The following is a 24659-nucleotide window of genomic DNA, read 5'->3' as shown; positions in this document are numbered from 1 at the left end:
AGGAATTGAGCTTTGGAACTAGTTGGTACTAAAAGACAGGTAGCAACTAACTGAGTACATGAAAAGAAATAAGGCAGGGGACAGCATACACAAAAGCTTAGAAACAGCATGCAAGTCCATGTGTCTATTTCATTTAGGGGCAGGGGGAGATGAGTGGGAGCAAGAGAGAAGCTGGAGTCTGACATGGGGTAAAAGCTTTCTATGCCATGCTGTGGAATTTGGATTTATTTCTATGGGGAATAGGAGCCACAGAAGGTGATTAGATAGAAGAATGACATGACCAGATTTGCATTTTAGAAAAATTACCCTGGCATCTTCTATAAGTCTTATGGGGTTGAAATTGAGTGTTTCTGGGAGATACCATGTCATGTGAATGTGAATTTCTTTAAACCTGGGCCTGGCCGGGCGCAGTGGCTCACGCCTGTAATCCCAGCACTTTGGGAGGCCGAGGCGGGCGGATCACGAGGTCAGGAGATTGAGACCATCCTGGCTAACATGGTGAAACCCCGTCTCTACTAAAAAATACAAAAAAATTAGCCGGGCGAGGTGGCGGGCGCCTGTAGTCCCAGCTACTCGGGAGGCTGAGGCAGGAGAATGGCGTGAACCCCGGCGGACGGAGCCTGCAGTGAGCTGAGATCGTGCCACTGCACTCCAGCCTGGGTGAAAGAGTGAGACTCCTTCTCAAAAAAAAAAAAAACAAAAAGAAAACCTGGGCCTATGCATTCATTCATGCAGCAAGCCTTTGTTGAGCACCTATTTAACACAAAGCACCATACTCAGCACTGTGGTAAATACAAAATGGGACAAGATACACCCAACAGCAACATTTTCAACATCATACCTAACTACTATCTTTTTTTTTTTTTTTTTTTTTTTTTTTTTGAGACGGAGTCTCGCTCTGTCACCCAGGCTGGAGTGCAGTGGCGCAGTCTCGGCTCACTGCAAGCTCCGCCTCCCGGGTTCACGCCATTCTCCTGCCTCAGCCTCTCTGAGTAGCTGGGACTACAGGCGCCCGCCACCACGCCCGGCTAATTTTTTTTGTATTTTTAGTAGAGACAGGGTTTCACTGTGGTCTCGATCTCCTGACCTCGTGATCCGCCCGCCTCGGCCTCCCAAAGTGCTGGGATTACAAGCGTGAGCCACCGCGCCCGGCCACTACTATCTTTTTTTAAGTGTCTAATAAAAACTTTTGGTAGCACCGCCATGCTTATTCATTTACATATTATCTATAGCTGCTTTCCTGCTACAATGGCAGAGCTGAGCAGTTGTAACAGATGTGGTCTGACCTGCAAAGCCAAAAACATTTGCTCTCTGACCTATTAAAGAATTCTCTTTTTAAGACAGACTTGCTACTATCCAAACCTCACCAGTGAACCCCCATGCATTGTCTATAATATCCAATTGGTGTAGAGCTTAATTCCACCATTAAAAATTTTTTTTTTCTTTTGAAATGCAAGAACTCCAATAAGATTAGTAGACTCTATTCTTCCATTTCTTAAAATAGTATTTTCCGTGTCAATTACATCTCCCTTGCCACTAACAATTAACAAAAACTGAAACATAGTAGAGAGTAAAACTTCAGCCTTGTAAGTCTGCACAATTCCCTGGTCTAGATAAATGAATTTCTTTCATGTCTAAGAACATTCAAAGTGCTGAAAGTTTAATTTAAAAGAAAAATAAAGCTGATTGAACATTCTCACTCTAATTCTACTTGTAGGAAATAAAGAAGGATAGAAATTAGCACCTATCTCAGTGGAGTGTTTTGAGAAATCGCTGCGTGAAAAGATGGACTGTGATCTCAATCAGAAGCCTCTGCAATGAGATTTTGGAACCAAATACAGCCCCTAGAGACCAACTTGGCTCTTAAGTAGAAACAATCAATCCTACAATTAAATTTCTGGGGTTTTTATTACAAATAAAAGAAAATCCAAAATAACCTTCATTCATATCTTAGGCCAATTTCTTTAGGCTTTAGGAATTATGGCACTTGACTGTTATGCAACCTTTTCAAAGGGCACTTACACAAAAATTCCATTTTTCAAAAATTAAGAAAACCTTTTGTAATAAAATAGTTTGAAGGAAAATGAAAAACTAATTGGAAACTCACTGGAAATAAGACCACTAGCTGAACCAAATGATTCACGTAGAAACAATAATGGAAAGCTAAATGCACAACTTGTGGCTTGTAGATTAATAATGCAAGAACCACATACATTTATTCATAATAATGGACTGAAGATAATTTGCTGTGGAATAATTGAAACAGAACTAATTGTTGCTCTATGCATTTTATGTTAGTGTTATAATCTGACATTATGAAGATTTTCATACTAAAATTTAATGTCAAAATTTCATTCAGTATTAATGTCTGATATTTATCTATATGTACAATATACATATCATGGATACTATAACAAATATTGAACATAAACTCTTTTTAGGACACCTTTTAACTTCCTTTTTTACCTTTGATTAAAGTACAGCCACACCATTAACCTAACAAATAGTTCAAATCATTCTGGATCTCCAATTACTAGTCGAGGTTTACTCTATGAGAGAAATATAATTCTGTTCATTTCTTTGAAGAAATCATCAAAAATAATTATGGAGCCTGGAGAATCTGTAAAAATAATATGAAGAGGAGGTTTTCATCTCTAGTGAGTGCTTCAGATTGCTTGAACATTATTTTCTCTGCCCAACCACAAAGACAGGGAACCTTCATTGCCTTAAAGCTTCTTTTTTCTTTATTATTATACTTTAAGTTCTAGGGTACATGTTCACAATGTGCAGGTTTGTAACATATGTATACATGTGCCATGTTGCTGTGCTGCACCCATTAATTTGTCATTTACATATGGATGAAGCTGGAAACCATCATTCTGAGCAAACTATCGCAAAGACAGAAAACCAAACACTGCATGTTCTCACTCATAGGTGGGAATTGAACAAAGCTTCTTCTATACAGGCAATTTGGTGCTACAAAACAAAGAGAATACTAGAAAATGCCAACAATGAAAACGGAAATCAAGGAAACAGTAAGAAACAAAACCAACGGTGTTGTTCCTGGTATCCAGATTCTTGACCTGAGAACTTGATTATATCAGTTGCTTAACTTGGGCCTCAGCTTCTTCTCCCTTAAATGTAGATAACAATGGTTGCCTGTATACTTCACTGGTCATTGTGAGGAACAACGAGAAACAATAGAATAAAGGCATAAGTGCATCTCAAGTTGTCAGGTGCTAAATCTTTGTAAGGGTGGTGAATATTATTCTTCCTGGATGGAGTTCTTTCTCCTCCACTGGTTTATTTTCTTAGTTTCTGAGAATGCATAGATTTGTTAATAACTCACCCAGAATGTTGAAGTAAATATTTTTCTAGTCCTTTAATCATCAGAGGATTAAATGTTGGCTTGATTAAAAGATCTGTCTTTGATATCAATCTACTTGCTTATTAGTCTCTTCCCACATTCAAGTGTAAGTAACACCCTTTTCCGAATTCCAGAAGCTCAAAGCCTTTCATTTCAGCAAATCTATAAACTGGAGAATTTCTTGTCTACAAAGTACTAGTTCATGGTTTGTGGTCCTTTTGACAACTGCAGTGTTGCCTCTCTACAAGATCCTTGAGGGGACAGACTTTTTGTTAGGACAGGTTTTCCAATATCCACCCAGTAGCCACTAGAGTTGTGTTAAAACTGTTGAGTACTGTTGAGATACCACCCTACTGAAAATCTGTCACTCAACTCAGTTCGATGCAATTCAGGAAGCAGATATTTTGGGTTATATCAGGGCTAGGCTCTGTGCTAGGTACAAAGCAATTCAACAAGGACTTAGATATGATAGGAGCCCTCCAGGAGCCCCCCCTGCTTATGTGATGTTACTCAACTCCATGGGATGGCAGCTGGGCTTTGAAAAATCTTTCTCTAATTTAAAACACAAACCATGTTAAAGGCAGTTTTCAGAAAAATGGAAAAATTTAATATGAGCTTCTATTAGATGATATCTGACCATCTAATAAATTCTCATTGATTTTGTTTGTGATAATGGCATTATGATATATAAGAAAATATCCATCTTTTTAGAGATACACATTAAAATCAGAAGATGTAAACTAATAGATGTCTGCAATATACTTTAAAAAAAAATTAAGCGAAAAAAAGAAAAAACAAAACAAGTTGATGAACAAATGGGCCAAAATTTTTTTGAGACGGTGTCTTACTCTGTCACCCAGAGGCTGGGTGATTACGGCTCACTGCAGCCTTGACCTCCCGGGCTCAGATAACGCTCCTACCTCAGCCTCCAGGGTAGCTGGAGCCACAGGTACACACCACCATGCCTGGCTAATTTTTTTTTTTTTTTTTCACGTTTCATAGAGACCAGGTCTCACTGTGCTGCCTAGGCTGGTCTCAAACTCCTGGGCTCAAGCAATCCACACACCTCAGCCTTCCAAAGTGGCAGGATTACAGATGTGAGCCACCATACCTGGCCCCAAATTTTGATAATTGTTAAATGTAAGTAATAGGCCTGAGGAATCATTTTATTATTCTCTTTCCTTTTGTGAATTCTTGGAATCTTTCACCATAAACACATTTAAAGAATTGGTTTCCCAAACTTCTAGACTTTTATTCACTTAGGATTAGCCTTAGCACCCATAGCAGGAGCTATGCTCAAGATTTGTGTCCTCCCACAGTTTCCTCTCCTGACTTGCGAAGTCTCTAGGATCCTATTTGATGCAGCCTTTGAAGCCCTCAACATCACCTCTGCTGAGAAGTCAGCAAATAAGTCGCTCAAATAAAACAGACGTTGCCCATCTTTAAGTACTCAGAAGTTGGCTGATTCCTCTATTATGATATTAGTATATTTTCTTATATAAAATATTACTTGTCTTCTTCTCCTGCTGCAGTGGAAACTTTTTAAGATTAGGCAATGTGGCTGGGGGTGGTGGCTCACGTCTGTAATCCCAGCACTTTGGGAGGCCGAGGCGGGTGGATCACCTGAGGTCAGGAGTTCAAGACCAGCCTGGCCAAGATGGTGAAACCCCGTCTCTACTAAAAATACAAAAATTAGCCGGGCGTGGTGGCAGGCACCTGTAATCCCAGCTACTCAGGAGGCTGAGGCAGAGAATTGCTTAAACCTGGAAGGCAGAGGTTGCAGTAAGCCGAGATACTGCCACTGCACTCCAGCCTGGACGACAGAGCGAGGCTATGTCTCTTAAAAAACAAAACACAAAAAACAAAAACACGAAAACAAACAAACAAAAAAGACTGGGCAATGTATTATTTTCATTGTCTTTCTTTCCCCTGACTTTTCACAGGGTCTGATACAGAATCATAAAACCCCTGAAAATGTCTGTGAGATCATGGAGTTATCACAGTATTCACAGCACAGAGTACATAGCAGGATTGTCATTTCGTGACCTCAAGAAGGATAACGCCACAAGTATATTTGGGCGGCTAAGCTGTGAAAATTTTATTTTGATTGGAGGGATACAGAACTATGCAAAACTTGGGCGTATTTGTTTAACCTAATCTAGTTACTACAGCAGTTTCTCAAACTTTCTCATTCATTTAGGGGTTTAGGTATTTGATTGACTGGAGCCAGCAAGAACTCATTTTGGAGAGCACCACATACATAACCAGGTCTCATTCAGGCACAGTGCACACTATTCCTATCCACAAAGTGCTTTTGATTTACCAGGAAATCTTTTGACAAAGCTCTTCTCCCTTCAGGGAAGTGTGGGTGGTGGTGGTGGTGCAGGACCTAGAAGCAAAAAAGAGACACTTCTAACAAAGTCGTGAAGTTCTTCTGTGCTGTTATAATGCGATCTAGCTAGGTAAAGATTTGCTCTCTACATTTGTTTACAGAAATTGATTCCACAAATCTTTGTAAAGAGGAGTGTTTTAGGGGCAAAACAGATGTGACACTTTCTAAGAGCTAACTCTATATACAAATTTAGACTTTGTTAAAATAACTAGTTATCTTGTAATCTGATCTTAACTGGCTTTTTAAAAGCAGCAAGGGAAGTATATTTTATTAGTTTAGCGTGCTTGTCAGACTCCTGAGACGTGGTTTCCTTGGGCACGTGGCATGTGTTTTGAAAAATCAGCCTCCTTTGGGAATTGTACTCTTAAGATATTTGTTCAGAGATGTTCAAGCTCTCAGTTACAAGATGCTTGAGCCAGAAACAGAAAAGTCTGAGTACAGTGCCATTGTTACATTGTCGTGTGTGTGTGTGTGTATGTGTGTGTGTATGTGTGTGTGTGTGTGTGAGAGAGAGAGACAATTATGATAAAATATAAAAGTGTCATCTTCCTGAAGTAATTCTGACCATCTGTTGTCTCAGCTCATCTTAGGTTCATAGCTGTGTTGTTTCTCTTAGGGCTAAGTTGAGAGTATAATATTTTTTTCTGAGTGGGATATATATTTTTTTAAATTATTATACTTTAGGTTTTAGGGTACATGTGCACAATGTGCAGGTTTGTTACATACGTATCCATGTGCCATGTTGTTTTTATTAAACTTAATATAGAATTGATAGCAGGCTCTTTCTTCCCCCACCTCCCCATTGTCCAACTGTATGTACCTGTTCAAAGAACAAAAAACAGAATAAATGATAGTATTTGACCACAGATTATGATTTCCAACCTTGCTTGTTTCCTTAGCCACACTGAAACTGCATCTTTCTTTTGTCCCTTTAACCCAAAAAGTAATGATGGTGGCTGATGGCACTTGGTAAGGAATTCACCTTTTATAGAGTAATTATTCAATAAGGGTTTAAAATTATTATTACAATCACTAAGCAAATTACAGTACATAAATTTTTTTCCAGGCAAAATCCATTAGTCATGATCAAAGATTCCTCAGTACTAAAGACTGTGCATGCATAATAAATATACTTGGGGGTAAATTTGCTTTAGGGGAAAAATGAAGCCTGTAGTTGCTGGATGGAATAATGTGTATTCGAGTTAAAGCACTTTAGCATCACTATAAGTTGAAGCCAACTGAATCTCATTGTTACAGATAAGCCCTATTTTCTTGAAAATATAAACTCTGTATTTGTTATGGGACTTACTTATAGGTGTGCAGAGTCTACCATAGGTTAATCTTTATTGTACAAATTACTTTTATTTTTATGGGAAGTGCTGTTGTGCTGTACTCTACATGGTTATATAAATTATGCAGTTTAAGGCACAATTAGCATGCATTCTCTCAGCTTATAAATAATAACAATATATTTAGACACACACAGAATGAAAGGAGCTTAATGTATTGTTCAAGTTTCTTTCATTGCACAGAATAAGGATGAAATGCTGTTTAGGAACTCAACGAAAATGTTACAAAATATCCTCTTAATCTACAATGTACACATTGTGTATATTACATCCTTGGGACTATGCAATGGAAATAGTGACAAGTAAACAATGAAACAAAAGGAAATCAATTTACCAAACACAGAAAGGTGAAAGCATTTGGTGAAACACAACTCCACAAAGAAATGTGAAGTGCTAACAGAACTGTTATATAACCTTCAATTTATTTTAATAACACTGGAAGGGCAGATGTCACAGTGGTTCCTGGAAATCTTTTTGAGGTTTCCAGGATGTGTTCCCATTAATTTTTTTTAAAGCACCTACTATATTGTGCAACCTATAACCAGCATTGGCTAATATATATCATGTTCCCTCTTGAGGCTGACTCAGGTCTAGTTCTCCTAAAAGGGTTTCGACTGAGCAGGATGTAGGAGTCATATGCAAAGAGGCTTCTCCCTGCAGGACAGAACACAGCCTCAGGAAGGTCACAGGGGTCAAGCTGATTACCTCCTCCAGCTCTGGCAAGCAGAGGGCTCAGCTGGGTTACCCAAGTTCACAAGAGCTATTGACATTCAGCTGTAGCTCCCACTCATTATGGGATCAGCAGGGGACTGTCTGGGCCTCCTGTTAACTCTTCTGTGCCCTGTTTTAAGATTGCAGTGAGGTCAAAAAGGAAGCCATCAGGTAGCTTTGCCTCAACTTCTTCATAGTTATGATTCAAGAAATGAACCTTTTAAACCAGTGTCTAATCAACATTTTACAAGTGGATGCATGCAACCAATCATTTCAAAAGCTCTGGATAAAACGCAAGTAAATATGTTTGTTCGTGATGCAGTAAATGTTTATTTCCTAGATTGAAATGGAAATGGGGAGGATATGTTTTCTCTTCCCACCAAGAATAATTCCCACTTGGTCTTTAATAAGGAAGGCCACACATGATTTTTAAAGAGATAATAGCAGCAGTTGCAATTCTTTGTCACTTAAAAGTGCATGTTTTCCCTGAGTTGCTCATGTAAAACTAACCTCAGAGAGAACTTTAACAGCTCATCATCTAAGAAGTGAAGTCACGGTTTTACGGACTCAGAGAGAACTTTAACAACTCATCATCTAAGAAGTGAAGTCACGGTTTTACGGAAGTTCAGAAGCTCTCTATTAGGTTACAGACATGGAGCTCTAAGTGGTAAGCCTGTTCCTTCAGGCTTTGATCTCCTGCTGACACATTATGAACTTCTAGAAGTGACTTAACCTCTTTGCCTCTATGAACTCATTTGTAAATTGAGAATAATAGTTAATTAATCCACGAAGCATGTCTCTGTGGTAGCAATGGGAAGACTGACTCACTGTTACACCCAAGGGCTCTAAGTCATCTATCATTCCTAGTTCTTCCTTTTTTAGCATTATACTGGCCCTAGAACACACATTATGCTGAATCATTGTTTCTCCTCTTTTATTCCTAATTGCTCCCCAAATGGTTGAGTATCTGTTCACAGTTGGGGTTAGTTTTCATTCAACTACTGTATTTAAAAAGTATTAAGCTTCTGTTAAGGGCCAAGAGCTTGTAAGACAAAAGCTCTACCCTAAAGGAGCTTAGAGTTTAGCCAGAAGACATGGAATTATAAGCAATGTGGTCAATTCCAGGAATCCACATAAATAATTCAGAGTCCGGGTGGATTTGGGGAGTTAGGAGTTATCTAGTTTGATTTCTGGCTTTGTCAGATGATCTAGCTGACTGCCAAATCTACACTTGACCCAAAGACACAAAAGACTATCTACATAGACTTGTTCAATCTTGACTTTAATCACAAATAGAAACAGAAATCCCTTGATCTACCTCTTTCTGTAACATTTGACACTGTTGGCCATTCTGTCTATTATGAGTGTTCTAGAAGCTGTCTCGGTAAATTGGGCAATGCTAGCTCTGCATGATTCTTAGCTCTCCACCTTTCTCTTGCCATACTCTTTCACTTGACGATTTCTATCACCCTCACCCCCACCTCCCACTCTATGGATTTAGCCATTTCCCAAATCTCTAGCACTAACTCCCAGCCCTCTTCTAAGCAAGAGGTCCATTTTTGTACTTGCCTGCTCTGCATTTCCACTGGTTTATCCCACTGGCATTTTTAACTCGAGTCTATAGTGACATCTTTCCCCAAATGAGCTCCGTCCTCCGACTTCCTTTTTGCTGTGTAAGGATTCATTATCCGCCCAGTTAATCAGGCTCTCAACTTCAGAGTCATCTTTGATTTCCTCCTCTTCTTTGACCCTCCTAACTTGTCTCCCATCAATATCCCATCAATTCTATTTTCACCCTTTCCTTTATTTATTTTGTACACAGCCTTCATCTTCTTAAGGCAAAACTGTTAATTTTCTCATTTCTCCATCATACCCTAATACATCACAGGCTAAGTTCCAAAATGTTGGATGTACCATTTAAACTTCTATAATCTGGCATCAACTTACCTTTTGTCGGCCTTCTGATTGATGATATATTGTTTCATATTGCCTTACAGCCACCCCAAAAGTTATTCATCCTTCCTGAATATGCTGCATATGGTTCTGCCTCCTTCTGTCTGCATTTGCCTTCCCTGCAGTCAATATCCTACAGTTCTTCACAAACTAGTTCAGACATCCATGAATCCCTCACTGATTTATCTTACAGTCAGTCTTCTGATATGTAGCTTTTAAGTCCTACTTTTCCTAAGGAACTCAACATTGACTATCACTGTCATGGGCATTTATGGCTTTACCTGACTTCTCAGTGCTCTGAAGATGGAGAGGCTGCATCATGTGGGTGTGGATCCCTCTGTATCACTAAGCACAATTCTTGGCAGACAGTAGATGGTTAATAATATATATTACAAAACCAATGTATTAGTCAGGGTTCTCTAGAGGGACAGACCTAATAGGATAGTTGTATATATAAAAGAGACTTTATTAAGGAATATTGACTCACAAGATCACAAGGTAAAGTCCCACAATAGGCTGTCTGCAAGCTGAGGAGCAAGGAAATCAGTCTGAGTTCCAAAACCTCAATAATAGGGAAGCCTACAGTACAGCCTTCAGTCTGTGGTGGAAGGCCTGAGAGCCCCTGGTAAACCATTGGTGTAAGTCCAATAGTCTAAAAGCTGAAAAACTTCGAGTCCCATATTCAAGGGCAGGAAGCATCCAGCACAGGAGAAAGATGTAGGCTGGAAGTCTCAGTCAGTCTAGCCCATCCACGTACCTCTGCCTGCTTTTATCCTAGCTGCCCTGGCAGCTGACTAGATGGTGCCCACCCAGATTGAGGGTAGGTCTGTCTTTCCCAGTCCACTGACTCAAATGTTAATCTCCTTTGGCAACACCCTTACAGACACACCCAGAAACAATACTTTGCATCCTTCAATCCAATCAGGTTGACACTCAATATTAACCATCACAACCAACATAAATGCAATCAAATAAAGGTTACCTTTTTTCTGAATAGGCTGAAATATTTAAAATTTTGGAACATCAAAACTTTAATGAAATTCATTTTAGTTTATTATTTCTTCTATTACAATTTCCTCAAAACGAGAGAGAAAATTCAGATTATTTTTTGACATGTAAAGGACAATAGACGGCTACTAAATGAGGATTAAAATTTAAATATGAAGAGTTAATGACATCAAGAGTGAAAATCCCACTGGATTGCAAATAGAATGGAAAAACCAAATAGTGTCATCAAACCATTCCATTAGATTTTCAATTAATAACTGGCAGTAACAAAGTTCTCCTCAGGAATATTAACAGTGATATCTAAGCAGGGCCATTTCTGTGATCAGAACTATGTAAAAAATCAAGAGAAGAAAATGAGATTAAAAAAAGTAGTTCCTGGAAAACATGGATGATTTATTATCATTTTATTGTGAGACAATTAACAAATTAAATTATAAAAGTCAAATCCTAAAAGAGAAATACATTTTATAGCATTTTTTTTGTTTGTTTTTTTGAGATGGAGTCTCGCTCTTGTTACCCAGGCTGGAGAGCAATGGCACGGTCTCAGCTCACTGCAACCTCCAGCTCCCGGGTTCCAGCAATTCTCCTGCCTCAGCCTCCTGAGTAGCTGGGATTACAGGCACCCGCCACCATACCCGGTTAATTTTTTTTATTTTTATTTTTAGTAGAGATGGGGCTTCACCATGTTGGCCAGGCTGGTCTTGAACTCCTAACCTGAAGTGATTTGCCTGCCTCAGCCTCCCAAAGTGCTGGGATTACACGTAAGAGCCACCATGCCTGGCCCATTTAATGTCTTTAAATATAAAAATAAAGACTAGTTTCTGTGACTTGTTATAGAAGATATTGAGAAGAATGTAAAGTTGTTCCAGATGATGCAAAACTACCTTTTAAAAAAAGGAAAAGTGAAAATATGGTAATATTGCTATTGTGAAAACTACTGTAGAAGTAACCACTCCATAGATTTGCCTTTTTCATATCTAAAAAAAGAAAAGAAGAAAATTGAATTTTGTCTGATTGCTGCCTTTAACATCCAGGGTTGAGTCTATTACTACTACATGAGTAGAAACGTGTCTGTTTTTTTCTCCAATATTCTTGATAGAAAATCATGGGATTCCTAATGGGTATTTTCCCTCCTCTGGCAGATCACTTTTTATTATTGCTTCTATTTAGAAATGAAGAACTGGCAGAGATGGGCATATAGGTGTAAGATTGTGGCTCACATTCTGAATGCCATAATTTGTGGTTTCCCCACAATCTCACTGATCCACTGCTTGCAGTGTCTGGTTATGGTTTCTCTCTTGGAATCTGACCCATGCTTTTACTCAACAGAGGTCACCTCAAAGGAGGCTGATCTGTCTGCCCCCTAGTTTCCCAGATGCTAATCATGCTGCCATTGAAATTGTGCTTCAAGGTAACTTTAAGTCATTACTTTCCACACTGCTTTTAGTCATGTCAGTTCAGATAAGCGCACCATTATGCTATGTCTTGAAATCTGGCATCACCAGTTCTTCCCACATCTTCATCTCAGTGCAATCGAGGTGCAATAAGCACTTCTTGCTTTAATGCTGGTATGTCGGGTACTTAACATTGAATCACCTGTGAGCAATCTGTGTTTTAAGGAGCTTTCCTGGTGATTTTAGATATGCTAAGGTTTGAGAACCACTGGTTTAGGTAATTAATAAAAACTGATGTAACAGACAAACCTCAAATCTCAAATCTAATACGACAAAGTCTTCTTTCTTGCTCACATCACCATCTAACATGGGTCAGATGTGCTCCCTCTATCTTGTAGTTAAGACACCTTGTTTTCTTTTCCTGTGGAGAAAATTACTTTAATAATTATAAAAGTAGTACATGCTTATTATAAAAAACTTGAAAGACATGAAGTTATAAATAACACAATAAAATCACCTATGATTTCAATGTTTAGATTAATAATGTCTATTAATATCTTGGTGCCTTTGCTTTCTTCTCTTGAACACTTGGCTTTCAAGTTGCTAAGGAAGGGAAACAAATCCAAGGGATTGTTTGGGAAGAGGTTACGGGGCAGGCTCGGGAGTGGCTTACATCCTTTCTGCTAGAATTCAGTGACATCAGTGACATCATTGCACCATACTGCAAGGAAGGCTGGGAAATGTAGAGCATCACATGGTTATTTTTGAGAGTTAACATCTGCCACAAACGGGATCAGAGAAACTTTAGGTTACTTCCACCAGGCAGATAGCTTGTTTTGATTTTTCATTTTATTATTATTATTTATTTATTTATTTTTAATTTTTTTGAGTTTTGCTCTTGTCACCCAGGCTGGAGTACAGTGGCACGATCTCACTCACTGCAACATCTGCCTCCCAGGTTCACACAATTCTTGTGTCTCAGCCTCCTGAGTAGCTGGGACTACAGACATGCTCTACTACGGCTGGCTAATTTTTGTTTTTTGAGTATTCTTAGTAGAGACAGGGTTTCACCATGTTGGCCAGGCTGGTCTCAAATTCCTGACCTCAAGTGATCCCCCCCACCTCAGCCTCCCAAAGTGCTGGGATTACAGGCGTGAGCCACTGCACCCCGCCTCAATTTATATTTTTATAGCATCCGTGGACCCTTGGTGCTGAATCATCCTGAAAGCCATCTTCCTGCCCATATTTGACTGACTAGCATAGGGTCTCTATTTGTCCTTGAGCTTTTTTCTGAATCTATTTGTGTCCAGGCTAGGGCTACACAAGACACAGACATAGACATACATACACAGCTATGCATGTATAAATGTAAAAATAAGAGGGCTAGCTTAAGATGTTCTGAAGGGTATAAACTATACTGAAGGGTAGTATCACTCAAGCTATCCTCTTCCCACTCTTGATTCCCCCATTCCCCCAGAGGTACCAACTTTGAACCATGTATAGAGCTCGTATTTCACTCCATAACTCTCAATGAAGTCATAAATTCCAATCTCATAGAGGCTGGGCAGGTAATGTAAGCAGAGAAAGCAGAGTAGGAGATACATAGCTATGAGACTGAGGATTTACGGTCAATGGAATAGCATAGTCTCCATCCAAAGGAAACCGTATGCCAGCTCTGGCCAGTTGCTCCCATGTATGAAGGCAACCTCAGTGTTGCTAGATTTTTCTTTCAATTATTTTTCTTTAGGAAAACTAGAAATCTAGATGTTTTGGTTAAGTTTCTTAATTTTTTTTTTTACAACCATTGCATAAGAAATAAAAGACAAATGAAAAGGATCTCTTTTGCAGAATTGGCCTGTACATGCAAGCCCTGTGCTAAACCACACACTCACACGTCTATTATATATGTGTGTGTGTGTGTGTGTGTTTTGAGACAGGGTCTCACTCTGTTATCCAGGCTGAAGTGCAGTGGTACAATCATGGCTCACTGCAGCCTCAATCTGCTGGGTTCATGTGATCTTCACACCTCAGCCTCCTGAGTAGCTGAGACTACAGATGTGTACCACCATGCCCAGTTAATATTTTAAATTTATATTATGTAGAGACAGGGTCCTACTATGTTGCCCAGGCTGGTCTCAAACTCTTGGGATCAAGCGATCCTTCCATCTCAGCCTCCCAAAGTGCTGGGATTATAGGCATGAGACACTGTGCCAGCCCACACCTCTATTTGTCATTTAACAACTTAAAATTGCTTAACAATTTAAACCCCCGAATTTACAACGTAAAATACCTTATTTTTCCAAATAGAAATTGATGAATTTGCTGACCTATGCTCTCTCCTTATTTCTACTTTATTTTTCCCACTGGATTTTTTATTAATCATATTATTATTATTATTATTATTTTGAGATGGAGTCTCTCTCTGTCGCCAAGGCTGGAGTGCAATGGTGTGATCTCGGCTCACTGCAACCTCCGCCTCCCGGCTTCAAGCAATTCTCCTGCCTCAGCCTGCCAAGCAGCTGGGACTACAGGTGCACGCCACCACACCCAGCTAAGTTTTGTATTTTTAGTGGAGAACGGGTTTCACCATATTGGCCAGGGTGATCTCAATCTCCTGACCTCGTGATCTGCCCGCGTTGGCCTCCCAAAGTGCTGGGATTACAGGTGTGAGCCACTGAGCCTGGCCATTAATCATACAATTATTATTAAACCTTATTTTTTATTTATCAAAGTTGACATTAACTCCTTATGTCCATTTTTAGGATAAGAAAATTAGTTCTCCTGCATATTTTTCTCCTCCTTTTGCTTCATACCTTTATGGAGCTATTCGGTATGGCATTATTTGAACTTGATTAAGTTTATACTACTTAAATTTCAGACTAACATGGCTAATTAAATATTTAATAATTTACATTCTAAAATTCGGAACCAATAAATGTTTTCAATATTACAGTTACAGTAATTTAAAATCATCTTGGAGCTGAGTAGAATGATGTAATGCTACTTCACTAACCTCGGTCCACTTGACAAACGATGTTCTAAGAGTGAAGGTCAAGTGGAGCTTTTTCTTTATATTCCACAAGTAGCTCAAAACACTCCACACTGCAGTCTTCTTCAGATTTGGTTCCTGGCTTCCTTATACAGGATTTTGCTCTTCTTTGAGTTTCCAGTTTTCTTTTTTAATTTCCCTATTGACAGAAGAAGCTTAAGCCTTTTATTCAGTGCCACAATAATCCTGTCTTTTAACTCTACTGTATGTCAAAGTTAATCCATTTCTTCTAGAAAACATTGTAGTTAGTGTCCTCTATACTCATGTTCCAGTTTTGACCATTTTTTTTTTTCTTCTCACATGCCCCAGGTCCTACTTTGGAAAGATGACTTTTTTTTTTTTTTTTTTGAAATGGAGTCTTGCTCTTTTGCCCAGGCTGGAGTGGAGTGGCACAATCTCGGTTCACTGCAACCTCTGCCTCCCTGGTTCAAGCGATTCTCGTGCCTCAGCCTCCCGAGTAGTAGGGATTACAGGCGCCCACCAACACACCTGGCTAATTTTTGTATTTTTAGTAGAGACAGGGTTTCACCATGTTGACCAGGTTGGTCTTGAACTCCTGACCTCAGGCAATCCGCCCACCTCAGCCTCCCAAAGTGCTGGGATTACAGGCGTGAGCCACCGTGCCTGGCCTGGGAGGATTTCTTTTCATTGTACTTCTGGGTTGGTGTACTGTGTCTTAGATCCCATGGCTTCTCTTTTTTTCTTGAATAATAAACACAATTCCTTTTTTTATTTTATTATTTTTTCATTTTATTTTATTTATTTTTTGTTTTTTTCTTAGCAAAGGTAAGTGTGGATAACCCATTGTGTGTTTGAAAATGTCGTTATTTTACACTCAACATTTTTCTTTGTCCTCAGGCTGAGAACTCAAAAGGATGTGTCTAGTTTTAGCTCTGTTTTTAATTTTTTTATTATTTTTTAATTTTTTTGAGACAGGGTCTCACTTTGTCGCCCTGGTTTGAGTGCAATGGTGCAATCTGAGCTCACTGCAGCATTGACCTCCTGAGCTCAAGTGATCCTCCCACCTCAGCCTCCCAAGCAGCTGGGACTACAGGTGTGCACCACCACGCCTGGCTACTTTTTTGTGTGTCTTTTGTAGAGATGGGTTTCTCCATGTTGCCCAGGCTGGTCTCGAACTCCTTTTCTCAAGCTATCTGCCAGCCTCAGCCTCCCAAAGTGCTGGGATTATAGGCATGAGCCACCGTGTCTGGCAGGATGTGTCTAGTTCTTCTTAATGCCTAGACATGGATCTTTCATCCTGTACTCCAGTTAGCACCTAGACATTTCTTTGACTCTGGAGAATTTGGTCCTTTTTCTTCTCTGCGGCCTCCATTTTCTTTAGCTTTATTTTTCTTCCCTCTATTTTGTTCTCTTCTCTTTTTCAGAAATTCCTCTTAGTTAGGGATATTGGGCCTCCTGATTTGAGTCTCCACATTTGCTCATTCTTCTTTCACACATATGTATGTAATATATTTTAATCTTGGGGGCTTTGACTGTATGTTCTAAATTAAAATTTCTTGACTTTTATCAAGTACTTTAGTTAATTTTAAGAAATTTGTCAGTTGCATATTTAATTTCCAAAAGCTCTCATTTTTGAATTGACCTATTTCCAGTAGTCTCTTCTTGAGTGTGGGTATGTTTTGTGGGCAACATACTCCTGAATCTTTCTGAAGAGACTAATTATAATTCTGGTTAGTGAGTTATTTATTTTCTCTGGGATCATTTGTTCTGTTTGTTTATTTTGGTTCTTTTCTGACCCTGACCCTCCGATTTTTCTCAAGTGAGTGTGGTTGGTTGTCTACTTAATATTATGAATGAAAGACTCAATTAATGAATGTAAGTAGTAAGGATAGGTTTTCTGTGCTAGAAAATTGTGAGTATAAAGAAAAGCAGATATACTTTATGGTGTGCAAGAGAGGGGTAGACAGGCAGGCCTTCTTCTTCTCTTTTTATCTGTAAAACTCTAGCTGAAGCTTGTCCAACCAGGCCACGCATGGCCCCAGATGGCTTTGAATGCAGCCCAACACAAATTCATAAACTTTCTTAAAAACATTCTGAGATTCTTTTTACAACTCGTTTTTAAAGCTCACCAGCTATGGTTAGTGTTAATGTATTTTATGTGTGGCCCAAAACAATTCTTCTTCTTCCAATGTGGCTCAGGGAGCCAAAAGATTGAACACTCCTGCTCTAGCCTCTGAGTTCTCATTGAGATGGAGTTGAGAATTAACTCCAGTCCTTCTACTTGGCCAGCGCTGGGATTATTTAACTCTTTCTTTGCTGAAAACACCTGCTTTCTCAGTACATTAACTTTTCTGGGCAGCAGGCAAGATGAACCCATCAGACGATTGCACTGCAGCTTCAGGACCTGGGAACCCTACCTTGTCCTTTGGTCCCTCTAGTCCCAGGAGGGGTAGAACCTTTCTGCTATCGGTAACCTCTGCATTGAATCACCATCTTCAACTATTGGCAGTAGCCATTGCTTACATCTTTAGGTTAACAAACCCTTTGTAGTGATTTATTTCAGTTTGGAATATCTATTAAGCCTTTGTTTTAGTGATTAAACCCTGACTGACACAGTTCTATAGCCCATTCCTGTTCTCTAATCTGCTGGTTCTTAGGTTGGAGTTTCTATAGATCTTCACCAGCAGAAGGGGTCCTCTCTGAATTGCCGCATCTTTCAATGAATATTCTGTTAGGTATATGGCTTCCTCCACCCTGAACATACACTTCATGTCATCCCATCTTTTTACTTTTTCTTCTTATTCCCCTGCCTATTACCTCGTTTTGTAACAGCATTGTAATGCTGTTGTAATTTATTTCCTTTTAAACATGCTTACTGTCACTTCAATGGCAAGACAGGAGGAAGAGATGGATGTGTGCACTCAGTTTATTGCCTAGTAGTCAAAGTTTTTGGTGAACTACTTTCGAGGGGTTTTTTATTTTTTTAAGAAAACTGGATAGACAATCCGAGAATAATCTCATTTTTACTAATTTATTTGTATTAAAAATAAGATTCAAAAATAATAAAATAAAAAACCCCAACAATAACAAGAATCAATGTAATGATTATTTCTGCTGTTAAAGGCTGGAGGATTATTTTGAACTAGGAAAAACTAAGAAAAAATTGGGGTGAATGATTTCTGTCCTGCCCCTTCATCCATGGGGTAGGACAGAAGCTATGTCCTTAGATCAGAGGCTCTTCCTATGTGACATTTCTGTGTATTGGAGCTGCCTTTCTTGAGGTTACGTGGTTTAATCAGTTATTCTGTGAACACACCAAAACTATTCAATTTGCTAATTTGGTCCTGTAGTGGATTTGAGTATGTCCCTTTCATTTAGCCACTCTGTTATGACACAAACATGATTATAATATATTAAGAAAAGACATTTCTTCAGCAGATTTTCTTTAGTTCTAGTTACATTGAACTGAAAATGTCAATCTATCTGGGAAAGTGGAGAAAATTACATAATGACCAAATAAGGTGTTGATTCAATCATCCCTAATGATTTTATAGTGGCTGGAAAACAGTGGTCTAAGTTTTCAGGATTGAATCTACTACAAACTCATTCGGAAATTGACTCTGCTCAATACTGCATATTTTAAATACCTAATAAAATGGTAACATAAATTTTTTAAATATGTTTTTTGTATAAGAACAATTTTGGAAAAGAACATGTATGGAATATAAAATTATTTAAGTATCTGCTCAATTGACACTCACCTCCTTTCTATGAGAAATTCACCCCTGAATGTCTCCATTTGTTCCTTTATTTATTTATTTTGTTGTAAGACCTTTGCTACTTTGACTACTATTGATTGGTCCAAGGTGGACACTTGACCACTCTAAGTCAGTCAAATTCTCTCTCAAGGAACCCATACTCAGAGTCATCTAGTTTCTAAAAATGGCTGGAGATGAGCAACATGTAAAATGTCTGTGGGTGCTGGACAAGCCACCCATCATCCATTATTTGGAAAGAGACAGAGAAATGACAATGAAGAATTACAGAAACAAGAGAAGAGAAACAAAGAGACAAGAAATCACGGGGGTGGAGCAGAGGGAGAGAGAGAGAGAGACTGCGAGCCTGCTCTGGGTTCCTGACAGCTTTTATTACTGATTCCAGTTTCTTTAGAGGCATTGGATTTGTGAGGTTCACCTGAATTCCTATAATGAAATCTTTCTTTTGCTTAAGCTGAGTTGAGCTGCTCTGCTACTTGAAACCAAAAAAGCCTAAAATAAAACAGAGCACACAGCAGAACAGGGAGATTGTTACTCTCCAAGTGCATGAATACAGAAATTCAGAGACTGCTGGGTTTACGTCTGTGTAAAGAGAACAAATTGACTGTGATTCTAGGTTGGCCTCCAGTGATTTTTTTCTTTATTGATACATAAGAAATACATCTTCAACAATTTGCATATTAAGTCTTCAGCAAGTATCCAATTCCTGAATATTTAGATATACTGTATTTAGTTAAAGCCTCATAAATTTATGCAATATTTTATGTAATCTTAGGCAGTTTTGAAAAATCTCGTTCAATAATGCTGAATGAGCTTTGTAGAATGTAGCACAGTATCTGGTAAATGTGTAAGTGCTCATTACTGCTTATAGTAGCAAAGACATGGAATCAACCTACATGCCCATCAATGGTAGACTGGATGTAGAAAATGTGGTACATATACACCATGGAATACTATGCAGCCATAAAAAGAATGAGAACATGTTCTTTGCAGCAACATATATGGAGCTAGAGGGCATTATCCTTAGTGAACTAACACAGGAACAGAAAACCAAATACCACATATTCTCACTTATAGGCACCTAGACATTGAGTACATATGGCCACAAAGAAGGGAGCAACAGACACCAGGGGTCTACTTGATGGTGGAAGGAGAGAAGAGGGTGAAGATTGAAAAACTCCCTATTGAGTACTATGCTGATTACCTGGGTGGCAAAATATTCTACACCCAAACACCCATGACACACAATTCATCTACATAACAAACCTGCACGTGTACCTGTGATCCTCAAATAAAAGTTAAAAAATAGTGTAAGTGCTCATTAAATGTTAGCTCACGTTCTCTTTTCTTCTTAAAGTGGTAAGTTTTTCACTGATTGATTGCTTCATTTGTTCAGAAAATATTTGAATAACAAGACCCATATCTAGTTCTGTGGCTATGGAGGTTTTAGTTAGACCTACAGCTAGAACTACAGAGGAGGTAGATACAGACAAATATTTTCAATACTACTTGCTAAAGACTGCAATGGAGAGAAGATCAGAAATTTGTAGGAGCACAGAGGAGGAGCAGCTGCTTGGCTGTGAGGGCAATGATGTCAAATTTGCCAGTTCTGCCTTTAAGCAAGTCCTTTCAGTTCTATGGCCCTCAGCTTATCATATGTAAAATAAGGCTAATACGGATTTTATCCTCAGTTTTTGCCACAGTTAAAGGTGGTAATAAAAAAGTATAGACATATATACATATATTTTTATACGGAGGGAAATGATTGGATCATGGGGGAAGTTTCCCCTATGCTGTTCTCATGATAGTGAGTTATCATGAGATCTAATGGTTTTGTAAATGGCAGTTTCCCCTGCCCTCTTCTCTTTTGCCTGCTGCTATGTATGATGTGCTTGCTTCCCCTTCAACTTCTGCCATGATTGTAAGTTTCCTGAGGCCTTCTAGCCATGCTTTCTGTTAATTCACTAATTCACTAATACTGCCTGGAGAAGTCGAAAAACAAACAAACAAACAAACACACAACTAAGAGGCAGCATTTGAACTGGGTTATGCAGCATTTAGTTAGTGGTATAGGTTTTTGAAGGGAAAAATGTTCTAGAAAGAGCAAACAGCATATACAAGAGCATCGGTTTTATAGTAACATAAATTCATAGAACACAGAGGAGAAGCAACTACTTGGTTGTGAAGGCAATGGATAAAGTGTCTTCAGGCAGTAGGAAGAGCTTTGCACAGCCCATTACAGGCAGTATTAGAAAGGAGTGGTTGAAAAAGCAGGTTGGGGCTGCAGAGGAGGAAGATTTTCCTTAACCCTCATGCAGACTCTCGCATTGTGTGAAAATAAACTGATAAAAGACAGTGACATGGTTTGGCTCTGTGTCCCCACCCAAATCTCATCTGGAATTGTAATCCCCATGTGTTGAGGGAGGGAAATGACTGGATTATGAGGGCCGTTTCCCCCATGCTGTTCCCATAATAGTGAGTTATCATGAGATCTGATGGTTTTGCAAATGACAGTTTCCCCTGTCATTACATGGCCTGCTGCCATGTAAGAAATGCTTGCTTCCCCTTCACCTTACTAAAAGACTGTAGGTTTCCTGAGGCCTCCAGCCATGCTTCCTGTTAAGTCTGTGGACGTCTGAGTCAATTAAACCTCTTTCCTCTATAATTACCCAGTCTCTGATAATACTCTTTATAGCAGTGTGAAAACAAACTAATACAGACAGATTAACAGAAGAAAAATATTCAAATTTATTTAGTATAAGGTTTCTGTGAAATAGGAGCCTTCATAAGGAAGTGAAGACCCAGAAAAACATTTAGAGTTGTATATTTTGCAAGGTTTGGTGAAGAAGTGAATTGTTTTTTTTTTTTTTTTTTTTTTTTTGAGACGGAGTCTCGCTCTGTCGCCCAGGCTGGAGTGCAGTGGCGCAATCTCGGCTCACTGCAAGCTCCGCCTCCCGAGTTCACGCCATTCTCCTGCCTCAGCCTCTCCCAGTAGCTGGGACTACAGGTGCCCACCACCACGCCCGGCTAATTTTTTTGTATTTTTAGTAGAAACGGGGTTTCACCGTGGTCTCGATCTCCTGACCTCGTGATCCGCCTGCCTCGGCCTCCCAAAGTGATGGGATTACAAGCATGAGCCACTGCGCCCAGCCTAGAAGTGAATTGTTGTGGAGAAGTATGATGGGACAAATCAGGGTATGATGTGATGGTAATATGCTGGGGAGAACTTAGCAAAGTCTGTTTGTTCAGATCCTTCTTTGTCTCCCTGTGTCTTCAGAGATGAGAACATTCCTTTCCTCAGGGAATAGGATGGGCACCTCTCACATGACAGTCTCATGATGGCTTTAGAGGAAGGTCAGAAAATTCTTTCTAGGTTTTGTGGCTTGTTTTAGGGGAGAAGGGCATAAAAACATCACAGAGAAACCTTCCTGCTTCTGCAGTTTTCTCAGATTATTTTGGGTTAAAATACTCAGTATGTCAAGATGACATATTCTGGGGCAGCCTTGATAGGGCTCAGATGGGAAGGGCCATCTCTGGAAATGGGATTTTATTCTACAGGTATTAAGAGAAAAACAGAGGTTTTTTTAATTAATTTTTTTATTATACTTTAAGTTCTAGGGTACATGTGCACAACGTGCAGCTTTGTTACATATGTATACATGTCCCATGTTGGTGTGCTGTAACCTTTAAATTTTATTGAGGCATTATTCACAACAGCAAAGACTTGGAAAACAGGTTTTAAACACAGGCACAACAATCAAATATGCATTTGGGAAGATAACTTGACGACTGGTGGAGAAAGCACTGGAAGGAAAAAGGGAAGAAGAGCAGTTTAGAATTCTCTTAAGATAATAAGGCATCTATACCCTCTGTTTGTTTCTTAGGGATCGTTCATTCTCTCAAGGCTCAAAAGGCTAATAATGATTGCTGTGGAAAAATACGTCTTTCCCAAAAGTGCCTGTGGATTTACAGATCATCTTGAAGACAAGCAAAAATACGTGGGCTACAATACGAAGTAAGGAAATAAATCTTAAGTATTTTTGATTTTTTCAGAAAAATAAAAACTACTAAAAAGTAATGTGACTTATTGAATGGAGCTATTTACAGCTGGTTGAATGGACTTATTGATCACGGCTTGATGGAGCCCAGAGCTTAAAGTTATTTAGCCAATTTGAGCAACCTATTTTATGACTACAAATGTTTGTATCTCCAAATTTCCTTCTTTTTTTTTGAGACAGGGTCTCACTCTCTCTCCTAGGCTGGAGTGCAGCGGTGCGATCTCAGCTCACCGAGACCTCCGCCTCTCGGGCTCAAGTGATTCTTCCACCTCAGCCTCCCAAGTAGCTGGGACTACAGGTGCCTGCCACCACGCCTGGTTAATTTTTGTATTTTTAATAAGTTTTAGTCATGTGTTTTACTTGGGTGATAGTTATAACTCCATGAGCGACGTGTCTAGTCTCAGAATGTACCATAGTTAAAGAAAAACTCAGAAACTAAAGACCTATTTCAAAATAATAGGAATGCTTTACTCTTTCTCTGTTTTTAGAATACCACAAAGAGAACTCAGACCCATAGCATTCATTACCTTTTAATTCCCTTTCTGCTCTTGTTTTGCACAAAGCAATTGCATCCATGCTTCTTACTTCGAAAACTCCCTTAGAGCTCCTTCCTCTGACCCAGTCTGAACTCTGTTTTTCCCCACTTCCTACCATTTTCCTACTGAACTTGCACGACAGAGGTTCAGGAGAACCTATCTGGTAAAGGAGGATTCCCATCAGATGGTAGGGGATGGGAAGAAACTAGGGTAACACTGGCAGGATCCTCTTTAGAATAAAAGTGAAGAGGATGAGTGGGACCATTCACACATGAGCCATTGGACCATGGAGAACCAAGTGTGAGAAAGGGTGACCCTAGAGAAGGGGGACAAGGTGAAGCATGGAAAAAGTTGGCATACATAAGTGTGGTCTTTGGTCTGGTAAACTATGTCCCACTCTAGTTTTTATAGCGGGTTAATGGCAGTAAAGAGAGGGTCTGAGCTATCCATCAGATTGCACTGCATTGGAAAGGCTATGATTTTCTTTTTCTTAAGTCCTTAGAAAGTGGAGATACAAAGAAGACCAAATTATAAATGAAGTAATCATAAAATAACAGCTAATATATTTACTGAGTGCTTATTAAGGGCCAGGTATTTTTTAAACATTATCTTATTTAATCCTCACACATAGCTCTGGGTATATACATCCCCACTTTATAGATAAGGGAGCTGGGCTTTAGAAAGTTTAAATAATGGCCAGGTGCCATGGCTCATGCCTGTAATCCCAGCACTTTGGGAGGCCTAGTCGGCTGGATCACCTGAGTTCAGGAGTTTGAGACCAGCCTGGCCAACATGGCGAAAACCCATCTCTACTAAAAGTACAAAAATTAGCCAGGCGTAGTGGCGGGCAATTGTAATCCCAGCTACTCAGGAGCCTGAGGCAGGAGAATTGCTTGAACCCGAGAGACGAAGGTTGCAGTGAGCAGAGATAGCACCAAAGTTTAAATGACATGCTCAAATTTGTAGAGCGAGAATCTGAGCCTAGCATTTTTAGTCCAGAGTCCATAACTTAATAATTGGACTGAGAATTTACTGTAAACTTATCCTTCCACATGAAGTCCCAGAAATAATAGATAGAAGAGTGAAATACTTTACAAAACATATT

At 39.3% G+C, this 24659-nt stretch overlaps 1 long non-coding RNA gene across 1 annotated transcript in view; it reads left to right on the top strand.

The window, feature by feature from the left end:
- Positions 1-22962, top strand: part of LOC129481805 (uncharacterized) — a 28174-nt gene extending 5212 nt beyond the window's left edge. Inside the window, exon 3 of the long non-coding RNA XR_008657511.2 lies at positions 22845-22962. This is a non-coding gene — a long non-coding RNA (uncharacterized lncRNA). The remainder of the gene's footprint in view (positions 1-22844) is intronic.
- The last annotated feature ends 1697 nt before the right edge of the window (positions 22963-24659 follow it).

The sequence above is a fragment of the Symphalangus syndactylus genome, chromosome 5 (genome assembly GCF_028878055.3).
Source record: "Symphalangus syndactylus isolate Jambi chromosome 5, NHGRI_mSymSyn1-v2.1_pri, whole genome shotgun sequence".
Classification (NCBI taxonomy): domain Eukaryota; kingdom Metazoa; phylum Chordata; class Mammalia; order Primates; family Hylobatidae; genus Symphalangus; species Symphalangus syndactylus.
Note: the sequence above shows the minus strand (reverse complement) of the source record. Positions and strands in the feature narration are given on the sequence as shown.